This window comes from Tamandua tetradactyla, chromosome X, assembly GCF_023851605.1.
Source record: "Tamandua tetradactyla isolate mTamTet1 chromosome X, mTamTet1.pri, whole genome shotgun sequence".
NCBI classification, from domain to species: domain Eukaryota; kingdom Metazoa; phylum Chordata; class Mammalia; order Pilosa; family Myrmecophagidae; genus Tamandua; species Tamandua tetradactyla.
The window spans coordinates 33,262,137-33,279,195 of record NC_135353.1 but is presented as its reverse complement, the minus strand read 5'-3'; the positions used below and the strand labels follow the sequence as shown (position 1 = coordinate 33,279,195).

The window sequence follows — 17,059 nt, the reverse complement described above, 5'->3', positions numbered from 1 at the left end:
GCGAGAACTCTGCCTGCTGAGCCACCGTGGCCCGCCCTTTTTCAGTTATTTTTTAATGGCAACCTTAGTTGGTATGAAGTGATACCTCATTGTTATTTTAATTTGCATTTCCCTAATGACTGATGATGTTCAGTGTCTTTTCAAGAGCTTATTGGACACTAGTATATTTTTGGAGGAATGTCTATTCAAGTTTGTTTTAGTTTACTAGGCTGTTTAAAGCATATACCATGAAATAGGTTGACTTAAAGAGAATTTTTCAGCTTATAGTTTGATGCCAAGAAAATGTCCAAAGGTGGTTGTGCTAGTTTGAAGCTGCTATGTACCCCCAAAATGCCTTGTTCTTTTAATTCATTCCTAAGGGTGTAGACCTATTGTGACTAGGTCCTTCGGATTAGGTTGTTTCAATTGAAATGTGACCCACCTAACTCAAAGTTGGTCTTAATACTTTACTGGAACCCTTTATGAGGATAAAAGACAGAAAAAAAAAAGCCCAAAGAAATACCCTTGGAGAGAGAGCTTACAGAGGAAGAAAAGCCCAGAAATGCTGAAAGATACTAACAGACACTCTGAGAGAGAGCCACTTGGAATCAGAGGCTGAAAGTGATGAAACTGGGGCTTGAAGGACCAGCAGATGCCAGCCATCTGCCTTCCCATGTGACAAAGGTGTCCTAGATGCCAGCGGCCTTTCTTCAGAGTCCAGGTATCATGCTGTTGATGCCTTAATTGGGACATTTTCATGGCCTAGGAACTGTAAATTGTAAGCCAATAAATCCTCGTTGTAAAAGCCAACCCATTTCTGGTATATTACATTTTATCAGCTTTAGCAAACTGAAACAGATTTTGGTATGAAGAAGTGGGGTTTGGTGAATTGCAAATACCAAAAATGCTGGAACAACTTTATAAATGGATATGGGGACGATTCTGGAGGAATTGTGAGATGCTTGATAGAAAAGGCCTAGACTGCTTTGAAGGGACTGTTGGTAGAAATACGGATGCTAAAGGTACTTCCTTTGAGGCCTGAGACAGAAATGATGAATGTGTTATTGCAAACTGGAAGAAAGACGACCCTTGTATTAAAGTGGCAGAAAATTTGACAAAATTGAGTCCTGATGTTGTACGGAAGGCAGGATTTGGAAGTGATATTATACTCTGGGATGTATCCAGGCATTATATCAATCTATACAGGATTAAAGGCCCTCTTTCTTATTCTGGGCTCCGTGTGTTTGGATTGTTTAAATGATCTATCCAATTTGTCTGTAACATTTTGTGTGTCCTGTCTTCTAGTTCTCTAATTCCTTCTTCTGCCTGTTTAAATCTGCCATTGTATGTACCTAATGTATTTTTAATCTCTTCTATTGTGCCTTTTATCCCCATAAATTCTGTTATGTTTCTTTCTTTCTTTCTTTTTTTTTTGCATGGGAAGGCACTGGTAATCAAACCCAGATCTCTGGCATGGCAGGAGAGAATTCTGCCACTGAGCCACCGTCGCACTGCCCTGTTATGTTTCTTTTTATACTTTCAAATTGTTCTTTATGCTCATACATTGTTTTTTTAATATCCTTTATCTCTTTAGCTATTTTTTCCTCTATCTCTTTGAATTGATTTAGGAGATTTGCTTGAGCATCTTTGATTAGTTGGTCCAAATTCTGTATCTCATCTGAGGTTTTAATTTGTTCCCTTGCCTGGGCCATATCTTCCCTTTTCTTACTATGGCTTGTAATTTTTTGCTGTTGTCTAGGCATGTGATTACCTTGATGAGTTTACCTTGAAGCTAAGTTTCTGTCTTGGCTAGGGTTTTATTGTTGACTAGTTTTGTGGTCAGGCTCTTTTTTGAAGCTTGGTTCCCCTTATTCTAAACATTTAGAATAGCCTGTATTTAACTTATCAGATTTTTTCAGCTTTTCTTCACTCGATTTTTGCCCTGGGTATGTGGTACAATTTTTAAGACTGCACTGTTTGTGCAATTGTTTCACCTCCAGGAGAAAGCTTCCTTTCCTCTATTCCTTCTCTGGAAATCTTGATCTGTTTTACTTGTTTTTGCCTTTATGGGTTTTTTACATTCCTTTCCTTTTCTGGCTGTTTTTTCCTGGAGGGCAAACTTTGAGAGGAGGTTTCACCCAGGAGAGGACTTGCCCAAGTCAGGATCTCCCCACCAAAACTGGGTCAGGGACCCACAAAGGGGGCACAAACTGTGTCCAAAGTGTCCTGGGAGCATATCAAGAAGGCTGCTGGAAGCCTCTTTGACAGCTTCCCAAATCTGTGCTTTCTTGGCCTGCCCAGCTAATACAGTACTTCAGCTAACCATCCCATGTAGCTTTGAGGAAGCACTGCATTTTAAAATTTCCACTGTCTCTACCCCAGTCTGGGGCAGGGAGAAATAATGGTTGCTGCTGCCTATTTCCAAAGTAGGTTGAAACACTAGCTCAGGGCTAGGACCCAGCGATCCGAATTCCCTAATCAAAAACCATGATCAGTGACCCACTATTCTAGGGGAAGAGGATTTTTTTTACAAAGGAGAACTTGTGCCTTTATTTTTTTCCCCTATATCCAAGAAGTTGGAAGGTTGACAGCTCCTGAGCCATTTTTTAAAATTATTTTTGTTGATAAATCTTCATACATATACATTCCATACATGGTGTACAATTGATGGCTCACAATATCATCACATAGTTGTATATTTATCACCATGATCATTTTTTAGAACATTTGCATCACTCCAGAAAAAGAAATAAAAAGGAAAAAAAAACATACACACAATTGACCATGAGTATTTCCATCTACCTAATTTATTTTACCTTTTGTTCCCCCTATTATTTGTTTTATTTTATCCATGTTCTTTTTTATTAATTTTTTTACAATACCAAAAAACACCAAACAAATGCAAACATTCATACCTTTTGATCATTCGGCTCTACATATGTAATCAGTAACCCACGATATCATCACATAGTTGCATATTCATCATCATGATCATTTCTTGGAACATTTGCCTCTATTCAGAAAAAGAAATAAAACAAAAACAGAAAAACTTTTTTTACATACCATACCCCTTACCCCTCCCTTTCATTGATCACTAGCATTTCCAACTAAATTTTTTTTAACATTTGTTCCCCCTATTATTTATTTTTATTCCATATGTTTTACTCATCTGTTGATAAGGTAGATAAAAGGAGTGTCAGACACAAGGTTTTCACAATCACACAGTCACATTGTGAAAGCTATATCATTATACAATCATGGGAAGAGGATTTTTATGTCACTTTCCATCCCCCAGTGAGGCAGCCAGGGACTGAATCCCAAGGTGGCCTACTGCGTAAGTCAGGGGTGCATGCCTGCAGCTACTGTGTGGGGAGATCAACTCACTGTTTTTCACTGGAATTTTTTGCCTTTTCTTTTGCTCTTCCTTGGATGCTGTATTGTGTTCTTCTGTCTCTGGAGCATGAAAAAGTTGTTTCAGACAGTTTCTACCTGTTTAATAGCTATTTTAGTTAAAGGAGTGAATCCTGGAGCTCCCTATTCTGCTATCTTCCCTGGACCTCCCATTGCCCATATTTTTAACTGGGCTGTTTATCTTTCTATTGTTGATTTGTGAGTATTCTTTACATATTATGGCTATTAGTACGTTTTCAGATTTTGATTTGCAGACATCTTCTTGCTTTATGTGGGATTTTTCACTTTCTTGGTAGTTTCCTTTAAAGCACAAACATTTTTACTATTCTTTCTGAAGTTGAATTTGTCTACTTTTTCTTTTTGTGTGTGTGCTTTTGTTATCATATTTGTTAAATTATTGCCTAATCCAAAGTCACATAGATTTACATAAATGTTTCTTTGGAAGAGTTTATACTTTTGAACTTATATTTAGGTATTTGATCCATTTTGAATGAATTTTGTATAGGTATGGAATAAGAGTGCAAATTAATTATTTTGCATTTAGATATCCAGTAATCCATTCACACCATTTGTTGCGAAGATTTTTTTCCCCATTGAATGGCCTTGGTACCCTTGTTGAAAATCAATTGGCCGTAGGTGTCTGGGTTTATTTCTGGATTTTACTTCTGTTCCACTGAAGTATATTTCTAATCTTATGGCTGCCCCAGATTACTGTAGCTTTGTAGTATGTTTTGAAATTGGGAAGGGAGCATTCTCCAACTTGTTCTTCTTTTTCAAGACTGTGTTAGGTATTTGGGATCCTTTACATTTACATGCTAATTTTTTTTTTTTTTTACCTTTTATTTTGAAATACTCTCAAACTTGTAGGACAGTTACAGAAATAATTCAAATCTCATGCAGAGAACTCCAACATTATCATCCCCCCATATATCCAGATCCACCAATGTTGACATTTTGCCATATTTGCCATATCATTCTATCTATCCATCCATCTATCTGTCCATCTCTATTTCTATCAATCCATTTTCTGAAAAATGAGTACAGGTTGTACACATCATGCTCCTTGATCACTTAGTACAGTTATACACATTTCTTAAGAATAGGGATATTTACTTAATATCATAGTTATCAAGGTAAAAAATTTAACATTGATAAAAAGATTACAGTCTGTATTTCAATTTTTATATGTCTCACTAATATCCTTTTGAGCTTTTTCTCCTCCCTTGTTAGTTCCCATTCAGGATCATGTATTGCAACTGTTTGTCATTGTCTATTTAGTTAAACTTTTTTTTAATTGTGGGAAAATATATACAACATAAATTTTCCCATGTCAACCACTCCCTAGTATACCATTCAGTGGCAATAGTCACATTCACAATATTATGATATCCTCACTATCTTCCTTTACTAAAACTTTCCCATCTCCCCACAGGGAAACCCTACAGCCATTATGTGTTAACATCCCATTCCCCCTGTCTCCTCCACCTGGCAACCTGTACCATACTTTCTGTTTCTATTAGCTTGCATTTTCTCTGACAGTTTCTTCGTAGTTATCATGGGGCTCAAGTTGAACATCTCACATCTTTAAGAATTTTATTTGCTTTGTGTTTTAGTTCCTGTGGCTGTTCAAGCAAATACCATGCAATGGGTTGCCTTAAACAATGGGAACTTGTTAGCTCATGGTTTTGAGGCTAGGAAGAGTCCAAATCAAAGTGTCATCAAAGCGATGCTTTATTCCCGAAGGCAGACATACTGGGGCAGGCTGCTGGTGATTCTTGGTCCTGGGCTCCTCCATCACATGGCAATGACCCTGGCAGACTCTCCTTGCCTCTCCCTTCTCTTCCAGGTTCTGTTGATCCTCACAGCTAATTGCTTCCCTTGACTTTCTCTCTATCTATCTGAATTTCATTCTGCTTACAAAGGACTCCAGTAACGGGAGTAAGGGCTATACTGATGTAGGGCCACACCTTGACTGAAGTGACCTCATCAAAAGGTCCTACTTACAATGGGTTCACACCCACAGGAATGGATTAAGTTTAAACACAATTTTTTCTGGGGTACGTAGCTCCAACCACCACACTTCAATACCAACTTGACTTCAATAGTATACACAAATTATGTTCCTATACCTTTCTATCCCCCAACTTTATGTAGTTCTTGTCACAATTACATGTTTATACATTATGAGTCCCAAGCCACTGATTTATCTTTGCATTTAATGCATTTGCCTTTTAGATCCTATAAGAAGCGAAAAGTGGAGTTACAGACCGAAAATACAGTATGCTGGCATTCATATTTACCCATATCATTATCCTTACTGGAGATCTTTATTTCTTCATGTGGCTTCCATGTATTGTCTATTATACTTTCCTTTCAACTTGCAGAACTCGATTTCGGCATATTTTGTAGGGCCAATCTAGTGATGACAACTCCTTCAGCTTCTGTTTGTCTTGGAATGTCTTAATCTCTTCCTCACTTTGAAAGACTTATTTAGCAATTTCTTTTACTGACGTTTTCCACATTTCTGCGTTGTGTACCACACTTAGGTATACGTTGTGTACACATTTAGGATTTTTGTCATATATCTGTATATTTTTTATTAACGTAAATGTTTTTCTTAGTTTTCTCTTCTTTTTTTCTGCAATTTTTTTTTATTAATTAACGGAAAAAAAGAAATTAACCCAACATTTAGAAATCATACCATTCTACATATGCAATCAGTAATTCTTAACATCATCACATAGATGCATGATCATCGTTTCTTAGTACATTTGCATCGGTTTAGAAGAACTAGCAATACAAACGAAAAAGATATAGAATGTTAATATAGAGAAAAAAATAAAAGTAATAATAGTAAGAACAAAACAAAGCAAAACAAAACAAAACAAAAACCTATAGCTCGGATGCAGCTTCATTCAGTGTTTTAACATGATTACTTTACAATTAGGTATTATTGTGCTGTCCATTTTTGAGTTTTTGTATCTAGTCCTGTTGCACAGTCTGTATCCCATCAGCTCCAATTACCCATTATCTTACCCTGTTTCTAACTCCTGCTGAACTCTGTTACCAATGACATATTCCAAGTTTATTCTCGAATGTCGATTCACATCATTGGGACCATACAGTATTTGTCTTTTAGTTTTTGGCTAGACTCACTCAGCATAATGTTCTTTAGGTCCATCCATGTTATTACATGCTTCATAATTTTATCCTGTCTTAAAGCTGCATAATATTCCATCGTATGTATATACCACAGTTTGTTTAGCCACTCGTTTGTTGATGGACATTTTGGCTGTTTCCATCTCTTTGCAATTGTAAATAACGCTGCTATAAACATTGGTGTGCAAATGTCCATTTGAGTTTTTGCCCTTAATTCCTTAGAGTAGATTCCCAGCAATGGTATTGCTGGGTCGTATGGCAATTCTATATTCAGCTTTTTGAGGAACCGCCAAACTGCCTTCCACAGTGGTTGCACCATTTGACATTCCCACCAACAGTGGATAAGTGTGCCTCTTTCACCGCATCCTCTCCAGCACTTGTCATTTTCTGTTTTGTTGATAATGGCCATTCTGGTAGGTGTGAGATGATATCTCATTGTGGTTTTGATTTGCATTTCTCTAATGGCCAGGGACATTGAGCATCTCTTCATGTGCCTTTTGGCCATTTGTATTTCCTCCTCTGAGAGGTGTCTATTCAAGTCTTTTTCCCATTTTGTAATTGGGTTGGCTGTCTTTTTGTTGTTGAGTTGAACAATCTCATTATAAATTCTGGATACTAGACCTTTATCTGATATGTCGTTTCCAAATATTGTTTCCCATTGTGTAGGCTGTCTTTCTACTTTCTTGATGAAGTTCTTTGATACACAAAAGTGTTTAATTTTGAGGAGTTCCCATTTATTTATTTCCTTCTTCAGTGCTCTTGCTTTAGGTTTAAGGTCCATAAAACTGCCTCCAATTGTAAGATTCATAAGATATCTCCCTACATTTTCCTCTAACTGTTTTATGGTCTTAACCTAATGTTTAGATCTTTGATCTATTTTGAGTTAACTTTTGTGTAGGGTGTGAGATATGGGTCTTCTTTCATTCTTTTGCATATGGATATCCAGTTCTCTAGGCACCATTTATTGAAGAGACTGTTCTGTCCCAGGTGAGTTGGCTTGACTGCCTTATCAAAGATCAAATGTCCTTAGATGAGAGGGTCTATATCTGAGCACTACATGCTAATTTTGAGATTAGCTCATCCATTTCTGCAGAATGGCATTGGTAGTCTGATAGGCCTCTCCTTGAACCTATAATTCTATATGAAAACTATTGTCTTCCAATCTATTTAAACTTCTTCCCTTATATTTAGGTCTTCTTTAACTTTTACAACAATATTTTGTAGTTTTCAGTGTATAAGCTATATGCTTCCTTGGTTCAAATTATTCTTAAATATTTTGGTAAGAGATGGTGGTGATGATAGTATAACATTGTGAAATATCTGAATGTGATTAAAGGGGAAATACTAAATGATAACAGAATTAATTTTTTTTTGTATGGGCAGGCACCAGGAATCAAACCGGGTCTCCAGCATGGCATGCGAGAATTTTGAACTGAGACTTCTGCCACTGAGCTACCATTGCACCACCCAATTAAAAAAAATTTTAAAACCCATGTGTTCTGGTTTGCTAGCTGCTGGAATGCAATATACTAGAAATGGAATGGCTTTTAAAAGGGGAATTTAATAAATTGCTAGTTTACTGTTCTAAGGCCGAAAAAATGTCCCAATTAAAACAAGTCTATAGAAACGTCCAATCTAAGGCATCCAGGAAAAGATACCTTGGTTCAAGAAGGCCGATGAAGTTCAGGGTTTCTCTCTCAAGTGCAGAAGGCACATGGCGAACACAGTCAGGGCTTCTCTCTCATCTGGAAGGGCACACGGTGAACACAGCATCATCTGCTAGCTTTCTCTCCTGGCTTCCTGTTTCACGAAGCTCCCCGGGAGTCATTTTCCTTTTTCATCTCCAAAGGTTGTTGGCAGGTGGACTCTCTGCTTCTCATGGCTACATCGTTCTGCTCTTTCAGAATCTCCAAAATGTTTCCTCTTTTATAGGATTCCAGTAAAGTAATCAAGACCCATCTGGAATGGGTGGTGACATAGCTCCACCTAATCCAGTTTAACAACCACTCTTTTTTTTTTTTTTGAGGGTGTAATATCATATATTTAGGTAAAAACAAACAAACCTATAAGCAGTGCATATTGGTATATCCTGAAGGTCATTTGGCAATATCTATCAATTATTTTTTACATTTTTTCTTATTTATTTATTAATTTAAAAATTTAACAACAAACAAACAAAAACAATAACATATGATCATTCCATTCTACATATATAATCAGTAATTCACAATATCATCACATAGTTGCATATTCATCAATTCAGAAAAAGAAATAAAAAGACAACAAAAAAAATAAAGATTATACATTATACATACCATACCCCTTACCCCTCCCTTTCATTGATCACTAGCATTTCAAACTAAATTTATTTTAACATTTGTTCCCCCTATTATTTATTTTTATTCCATATGTTCTACTCGTCTGTTGGCAAGGTAGATAAAAGGAGCATCAGACACAAGGTTTTCACAATCACACAGTCACATTGTGAAAGCTACATCATTATACAATCATCTTCAAGAAACATGGCTACTGGAACACAGCTCTTCATTTTCAGACAGTTCCCTCCAGCCTCTCCCTTACATTTTTAAAAATTTATTTATTTATTAATTAAAAAATTAAGAACAAATAAACAAAAACGTTAACATATCATTCCGTTCTACATATATAATCAGTAATTCACAATATCATCACATAGTTGCATATTCATCATTTCTTAGAACATTTGCATCAATTCAGAAAAAGAAGAAGACAACAGAAAAAGAAATAAAACGATATTGGAGAAAAAATAAAAGATTATACATACCATACCCCTTACCCCTTGCTTTCATTTATCACTAGCATTTCAAACTAAATTTATTTTAACATTTGTTCCCCCTATTATTTATTTTTATTCCATATATTCTACTTGTCTGTTGACAAGGTAGATAAAAGGAGCACCAGACACAAGGTTTTCACAATCACACAGTCACATTGCGAAAGGTATATCACTAAACAGTCACCTTCAAGAAACATGGCTACTGGAACACAGCTCTACATTTTCAGGCAGCTCCCTCCAGCCTCTCCATTACATCTTGAATAACAAGGTGATATCTACTTAATGCGTAAGAATAACCTCCAGGATAACCTCTCGACTCTGTTTGGAATCTCTCAGCCATTGACACTTTGTCTCATTTCACTCTTCCCCCTTTTGGTCGAGAAGGTTTTCTCAATCCCTTGATGCTGAGTCTCAGCTCACTCTAGGATCTCTGTCCCATGTTGCCAGGAAGGTCCACACCCGTGGGAGTCATGTCCCATGTAGACAGCGGGAGGGTGGTGAGTTTGCTTGTTGTGTTGGCTGGAGAGAGAGACCACATCTGAGCAACAAAAGAGGTTCTCTTGGGGGTGACTCTAAGGCCTAAATTTTAAGTAGGCTTGACCTGTCCTTTGTGGGGTTAAGTTTCATATGAACAAACCCCAAGACTGGGGGCTCAGCCTATAGCTTTGGTTGTCCACACTGCTTGTGAGAATATCAAGAATTCAACTTGGGGAAGTTGAATTTCTCCCCCTTCTCACCATTCCCTGAAGGGTACTTTGCAAATACTTTTCCACTCACTGATCGAATCACTCTGGGATTCACTGGGGCATCACTCTGGACAAACCACCAAAAGCTCATGTCCTATACAAGATTCCAGTACTTATGGTGTTCAATCAAGCTATCTACATAAGTTATATTAGGAAACGCACTTGTTAAAATATACATTTTTTGACAACCACTCTTGATTGAGTCACATCTCCAGGGAGATGATCTAATTACAGTTTCAAACCCATAGTACTGAATAGGGATTAGAAGAAATGGCTGCCTTTGCAAAATTGGATTAGGATTAAAACATGGCTTTTCTAGGGTACATACATCCTTTCAAACCAGCACACTATGGAACCGCACCACACAAACAGTGAGCTCTAAGTTAAACCATCTACTCTATTTGATGGTACATTATAAAAATGTGTTATCAGTTGTAACACACCAGTGTTAAAATCAAATGTTCCACACCAGTGCAAGGTGTTAATGATAGGGTGGTGTGCTAGACTGAAGATGTTATGTACCCCAGAAAAGCCATGTTCTTTTTCGTAATCCGATCATGTGGGGGCAGACCCATCATTCAGGGTGGAAACTGATTGGATTGTTTCCATGGAGCTGTGCCACACCCAGTTGTGGGTGCGATCTTTTGATTAGATGGGAGATGAAACTCATTCAATTTGGGTCTTAATTAGTTTACTAGAGTCTTTAAGCTCATGAATAGGGAAAGAGCTCAAAAGTGATATAGATACAGATGCAGACACAGATGTTTGGAAATGCAGAAGCCGCAGGAAACCCCTGGAGGTGAGAGAGCCGACAGACGCTAGACAGGAACCAGAGTTGACAAAGACACAGACATTTGGAGATGCTTGGAGTGCCAGTAGAGAAAGCAGATGCCTAGACGTGGGCAGAGCCCAGCAGACATTGCCATGTGCCTTCCCTTGAGATGTTAAGCAAGCCAGAACCCAGAGTTTTGCCTCAGAGAAGCTAAGTGAAGGCTCGCAGGAGTTCAGAAAGGAAGCTATTGGAATCAGGACCTGGAAGCATAGGAACAGGGAACAAGGATCAGCAAATGCCAGCCACATGCCTTCCCATGTGACAAACATCAGCCTTTCTTGGATCAAGGTATCTTTCTCTGGATGCCTAGTTTGAACATTTTTATGGCCTTAGAACTATAAACTTGTAACTTAATAAACTCCCTTTATAAAAGCCAAACCATTTTTGGTATATTGCATTCTAGCAGCATCAGGAAACTGAAACAGGTGGTATATATAGGAATCCTGCATTTTATGCGTGATTGTTCTATAAACCCACAAGGTCTCTGGAAGAAAAAAAAGACAAAAAGTATTTTATCCTTCTGATGCTACTTTTTTTCAATTAAAAAAAATTTTTTAAACATAACAAAATGCAAACATGAACATTCTTACCATATGATCATTCCATTCTTGGCATATAATCAATAACTCACAATCTCTGAGGCTGTTTTAAATGGAATCGTTTTCTTCATTTTTGTTTCCATTTCCTCAATGCTAATATATGGAAATATAAGGGATTTGTTTGGCAGTTATATTAAGATATAATTCACATACCACACACTTAAGTTGCTTTAGTATATTAGAGATATGCATAACCACAGCCACCATCAATTTTAGAATATTGTCATAATTTCAAAGAGAAACCCTGTATGCTTTGTCTGTCAAAGCCTTATACCCCTATTTGCCACTACCCTAAGGAATGCAGAATCTGCTTGCTCTCTCTACAGATTTCCTTATACTAGACATTTTTAAAAGATGGAATCATACAATATGTGACAGTTTTTATCTGGTTTCTTTCACTTAGCACAATGTTTCAAGTTTCATCCATGTGGTAGTATGCATCATTGCTCCATTTTTTTTAAGGCATAAGTAGTAAAATTTATTAAAAGAGAAGTTTATTAAAGAGAGAGTGTACACGTTAGAGAGGTTAACACGGGCGTACCCAAGGGAGGGACACACACTGAATGGACTGGGCCAGATTGTTTTATAGGAAAATTTTGGTGGTAGCAGGTTTCCATAGTAACTTTTGAATACTAGGTGTCTTCTTTGTTCTGGGAGGAGATAGCTAGCAGAATCCGTGGTTTGGTATCACATACTTAAAATTTGTCTTTGGGCAAATGGTTAACAATCTTTCTTTTTTTTTTTTTGGTCTTTTTAAAACTGTATAATAATAGCATATATATAAAGCAAAGAAAGAAAAAAGCAATAAATTTCAAAGCACTCTTCAACAAGTAGTTACAGGACAGATCCCAGAGTTTGTCATGGGCTACCATACCATCATCTCAGATTTTTCCTTCTGGCTGCTCCAGAATATAGGAGGCTAGAAGGAATATAAATTTTTTATTATTATTATTTTTCTTTTTTGTGGAAAATAGCATATATACAAAAACCAATAAATTTCAAAGCAGATTTCAGAGTTTGTGGTATGGGTTACAATTCCACAATTTTAGGTTTTTACTTCTACCTGCTCTTAGATACTGGAGACTAAAAGAAATATCAGTATACTGATTCAGCAGTCATACTTGTTTGTTAAACCCTACCTTCTCCTTATAACTCCACCATCACCTTTGATTTTTCTCCCACTCCATTCTTTTTTCAAGACTGTAAAATATCCATTATACGTGTATACAACATTTTGTTTGTCTATCCATCAGTTGATGGACATTTGGATTGTTTCTACTTTTTGGCTATCTGAAATTGCAGCTGGAAACATTCTATACTAATTTTTTATGAACATATGTTTTCACTTCTCTTGAGTATATACCTAGGGATGGAATTGTTGGGTCATTAGGTAACTCTGTGCTTAACTTTGTGAGGAACTGATAAAACATTTTTCACAGGGGCTTCACCATTTCACATTTCCTTCAGCAATTTATGAGAGTTCCAACCTTTCTACACCCTAACCTATTACTTTCTGTTTGTTCCTTTACAGCGATCAGAGTATTTGTGAAATGACATCTCATAGTGATTTGCTTTTCATATTCCAAATGAGTAATGAGGTTGAGCTTCTTCTTATGTGCTTCTCATTCCTTTTTTTTTTTAACTTTCTTTATTGTATAGTAAAACATATATACAAAGCAAAGAAAGAAAAAAGCAATGGTTTTCAAAGCACTCTTCAACAAGTAGTTACAGGACAGATCCCAGAGTTTGTCACGGGCTACCATACGATCCCTCATATTTTTCCTTCTAACTGCTCCACTCATTCCTTTTTATATCTTCTTTGGAGAAATATCTGTTTAAGTCCATTGCCCTTTTTTTTTCTTTTGCTTGTCTCTTTGTTGTTGATATGTAAGACTCTTTATATATTATGGATTCTAGCCACTTATGATATATGATATGCAAATATTTTCTCTTATATTGTGAGTTATCGTTCATCGTCTGATAGTGTTCTTGGACGCACAAGAGATTTTAATTTTTTGAAGTACGATTTATTTGTCTTTTTTTTTTGCTTGTGCTTTTGATATCATATTTAAGAAATTATTGCCTCATTACTAGGTCACAATGATTTAAATTTATGTTTTCTTTTAAGAGTTTTGTTGCGTTAGCTTTTATGTTTAGGTCTTAAATCAATTTTAGCGAATTTTCCTATATGACATGGGGTAGGGGTCTAAATTCATTCTTGCGAATGGGGATGTCCAGTTGTCCTAGCACTAGCTGAAATATTTTCCCCATTATGTCTTGGCACCCGTTTTGAAAATAAATTGACCATACCAATATCAGTTTATTTCTAGACTCTCTTTCTGTCCCACTGATCTAAATTTCTATGCTGTTAGTACCATACTGTTTTGAATACTGTACCATTGTAGTAATTTTTGAAAATGGGATTATAAGCCCTTAAATTGTGTTCCTAATTTTTAAGTTTGTTTTCGTTATTTCAGGTCCTTTAAAATTCTGAATTTAAGATCAGCTTGCCTATTCCTACAAAAAAGGCAGGTGATTTTTTTTTTTAGCTTTTTATTGTAGTAACATATACTACTCAAAATTTCCCATTTTAACCACTTTCAAGCATACAATTCAGTGGTTTAAATTACATTCACTATATCGTGCTGTCAACACCAATATCCATTACCCCAATTTCATCACATATACCTTGCATTGAATCTGTAAATCCATTTGGGCAGTATTTCAAGTGTAACAGTATCAAATCTTCTAATCCATTTAACCTGAAAATCTTACAATCTATTTGGTCTTCCTTAATTTCTTTTAACATATTTTGTAGTTGTAATGCACAACACCTGCACTTCCTTTGTTGAATTTATTCCTAAGCGTGTTATTTTATTGATGCTATTTTAAATGGAAATATTGTCTTTGGTTTGGTCAAAGCTAGTTTATAGAGATACAATGGTTTGTTTAACAACTTTATTGTGATATAAATTTCATATCATACACTTCATCCATTGGAAGTGTACAATACAATGGCTTGTAATATATCCACAAATATGTGCCACCATTGCCACAGTCAATTTTAGAACATTAGCATCACCTCAAAAAGAAACCATGAGGAACGGTGCAAGGGTGGTTCAGTGGTAGAATTCTCGCCTGCCATGCGGGAGACCCGGGTTCAATTCCCGGCCCGTGCACTTCCCCAAAACGAAACAAACAAGCAAAGAAAGAAAGAAAAAACAAACAAAAATTCAACAAATGGCACAGCAATAACAGGATAGTCACATGGATAAAGAATGAAATGTGACCTCCGCCATACAGTAGACTACAAAAAAAAAAAAAGCAACCATGGTCAAGATGTCAGTACTACCCAAAGTGGTTTACAGATTTAACAGGAATTCAATAAAAATTCCAACAGTTTTCTTTGCAGAAGTGGAAAAGTTAATCATCAAATATATTAGAAAGGACTAGGGATCCTGAATAGCCAAAACCGTCTCAAAAAAGAAGAGCAAAGTTGGAGGACAATCACCTCCTGATTTCAAAACTTATTATAAAGCCACAGTAATCAAAACAAGTGTGGTACTGGCATAAGGACAGACATACAGTAAAAAGAAACAGAATTGAAAACGCAGAAATAGTTCCACACATATATGACCAGTTGATTTTTTTTAACATTCAAAAAATGTGTGTTGTTTTTACCATGTCATTTGTCATATTTCTCAATACCAATGTGTTCCCTCCTAATGTAATTTTGGTGATCCCCTGGGCTCATCTTATTTTCTTCCTTCTGGAATCTGTCATAAAATTTGTCATGAAAATCTCTAGATAACAGCTGCTTTTGCTATGTCCACACCTATCTTATTTAGTTTTTAACTAAATGCTCAATTGTCCCTTCACATTTACTAATTTCACAGAGTTGCTAAGTTTAACTCACCATTACTTGGATGACTAAAGTTCTGTTTCTTTTCCATCAGTTTACTGTATCCAGAACACAGAGAAAATCAAGATCCGCTGTCCAGTTGGTAAGGTGACATTTCAGATATTTACTAGCTTAAGTTTTATTTATTTATTGTTAATATGTATTATATATTGACATACCATGTTATAGAACAGATTTCAAAGTTTGGTATAGGTTACAATTCCACATTCTTTGGTTTTTGCTTCTAGCTGCTCTAAGGTACTGGAGATGAAAAGAAATATCAATATGATGATTCAGCAGTCAAACTCATTTGTTAAACCCATACTTCTCTGTAGCTCCACCATCACCTTTGATCTTTCTCCCACTTTTTAGGAGCATTTGGGCTATGCCCATTCTAACGTTTTTACATTGGAAGGGGCTGTCGCTAATATAGAATAGGGGGATGGAACTAGTTGATGTTCTGGAAAGGCTGACCCCTCTTCATTTCAGGACTTATCTGGTCCAGGGACCCATCCGGACGTTGTAGGTTTCTGGAAAGTTACCTTAGTGCATAGAACCTTTTTAGAATCTTACATATTGCCTTAGGTGTTCTTTAGGATTGGCTGGAATGGTTTTGGTTGGGGGTTGGCAAGTTATGGTAGGTAGCAGTGTGTAACTGAAGCATGCATAAGAGTGACCTCTAGAGTAGCCCTCGACTCTATTTCAACTCTCTTAGCCACTGATACCTTGTTTATTACACTTCTTTTACTCCTTTTGGTCAGGATGGCCAGTTGATTTTTTTTTCTCAATTTTTTATTAATTAAAACAGTTTTCAAGAAAGAAACACAAACATTCTTAATATATGCTCATTCTGTTCTACATATATAATCAGTAATTCACAATATCATCACATAGTTGCATATTTATCATCATGATCATTTCTTAGAACATTTGCATCAATTCGGAAAAAGAAATAAAAACACAACAGAAAAATAAAGCGAAAACAGAAAAAAAAATTTTACATACCATACCCCTTACCCCTCCTTTTCATTGATCACTAGCATTTCAAACTAAATTTATTTTAACATTTGTTCCCCCTATTATTTATTTTTATTCCATATGTTTTACTCATCTGTTGACAAGGTAGATAAAAGGAGCATCAGACACAAGGTTCTCATGGTCACACAATCACATTGTGAAAGCTATATCATTATACAATCATCAAGAAACATGGCTACTGGAACATAGCTCTACATTTTCAGGCAGTTCCCTCCAGCCTCTCCATTACATCTTGGACAACAAGGTGATATCTACTTAATGTGTAAGAATAACCTTCAGGATAACCTCTTGACTCTGTTTGGAATCTCTCAGTCATTGACACTTTGTCTCATTTCACTCTTCCCCCTTTTGGTCGAGAAGGTTTTCTCAATCCCTTGATGCTGGGTCTCAGCTTGTTCTGGGATTTCTCTCCCACGTTGCCAGGAAGGTCCACACCCCTGGGAGTCATGTCCCACATAGACAGGGGGAGGATGGTGAGTTTGCTTGTTGTGTTGGCTGGAAAGAAAAGCCACATCTGAGCAACAAAAGAGGTTCTCTTGGGGGTGACTCTTAGATGGCCAGTTGATTTTTGAAAAGGGT

At 36.5% G+C, this 17,059-nt stretch overlaps 1 protein-coding gene and 1 non-coding gene across 6 annotated transcripts in view; both read left to right on the top strand.

The window, feature by feature from the left end:
* Positions 1-17,059, top strand: part of SLC25A14 (solute carrier family 25 member 14) — a 132,187-nt gene that overhangs the window by 19,023 nt on the left and 96,105 nt on the right. For all 5 annotated transcript variants that reach the window (XM_077145899.1, XM_077145897.1, XM_077145900.1 and 2 more), the window contains exon 3: positions 15,498-15,545. The gene's annotated coding sequence lies outside the window, so the exon portion shown is untranslated. The remainder of the gene's footprint in view (positions 1-15,497; positions 15,546-17,059) is intronic.
* TRNAG-GCC (transfer RNA glycine (anticodon GCC)) lies at positions 14,650-14,720 on the top strand. The gene has a single exon. It is a non-coding gene; the product is annotated as a tRNA-Gly (tRNA).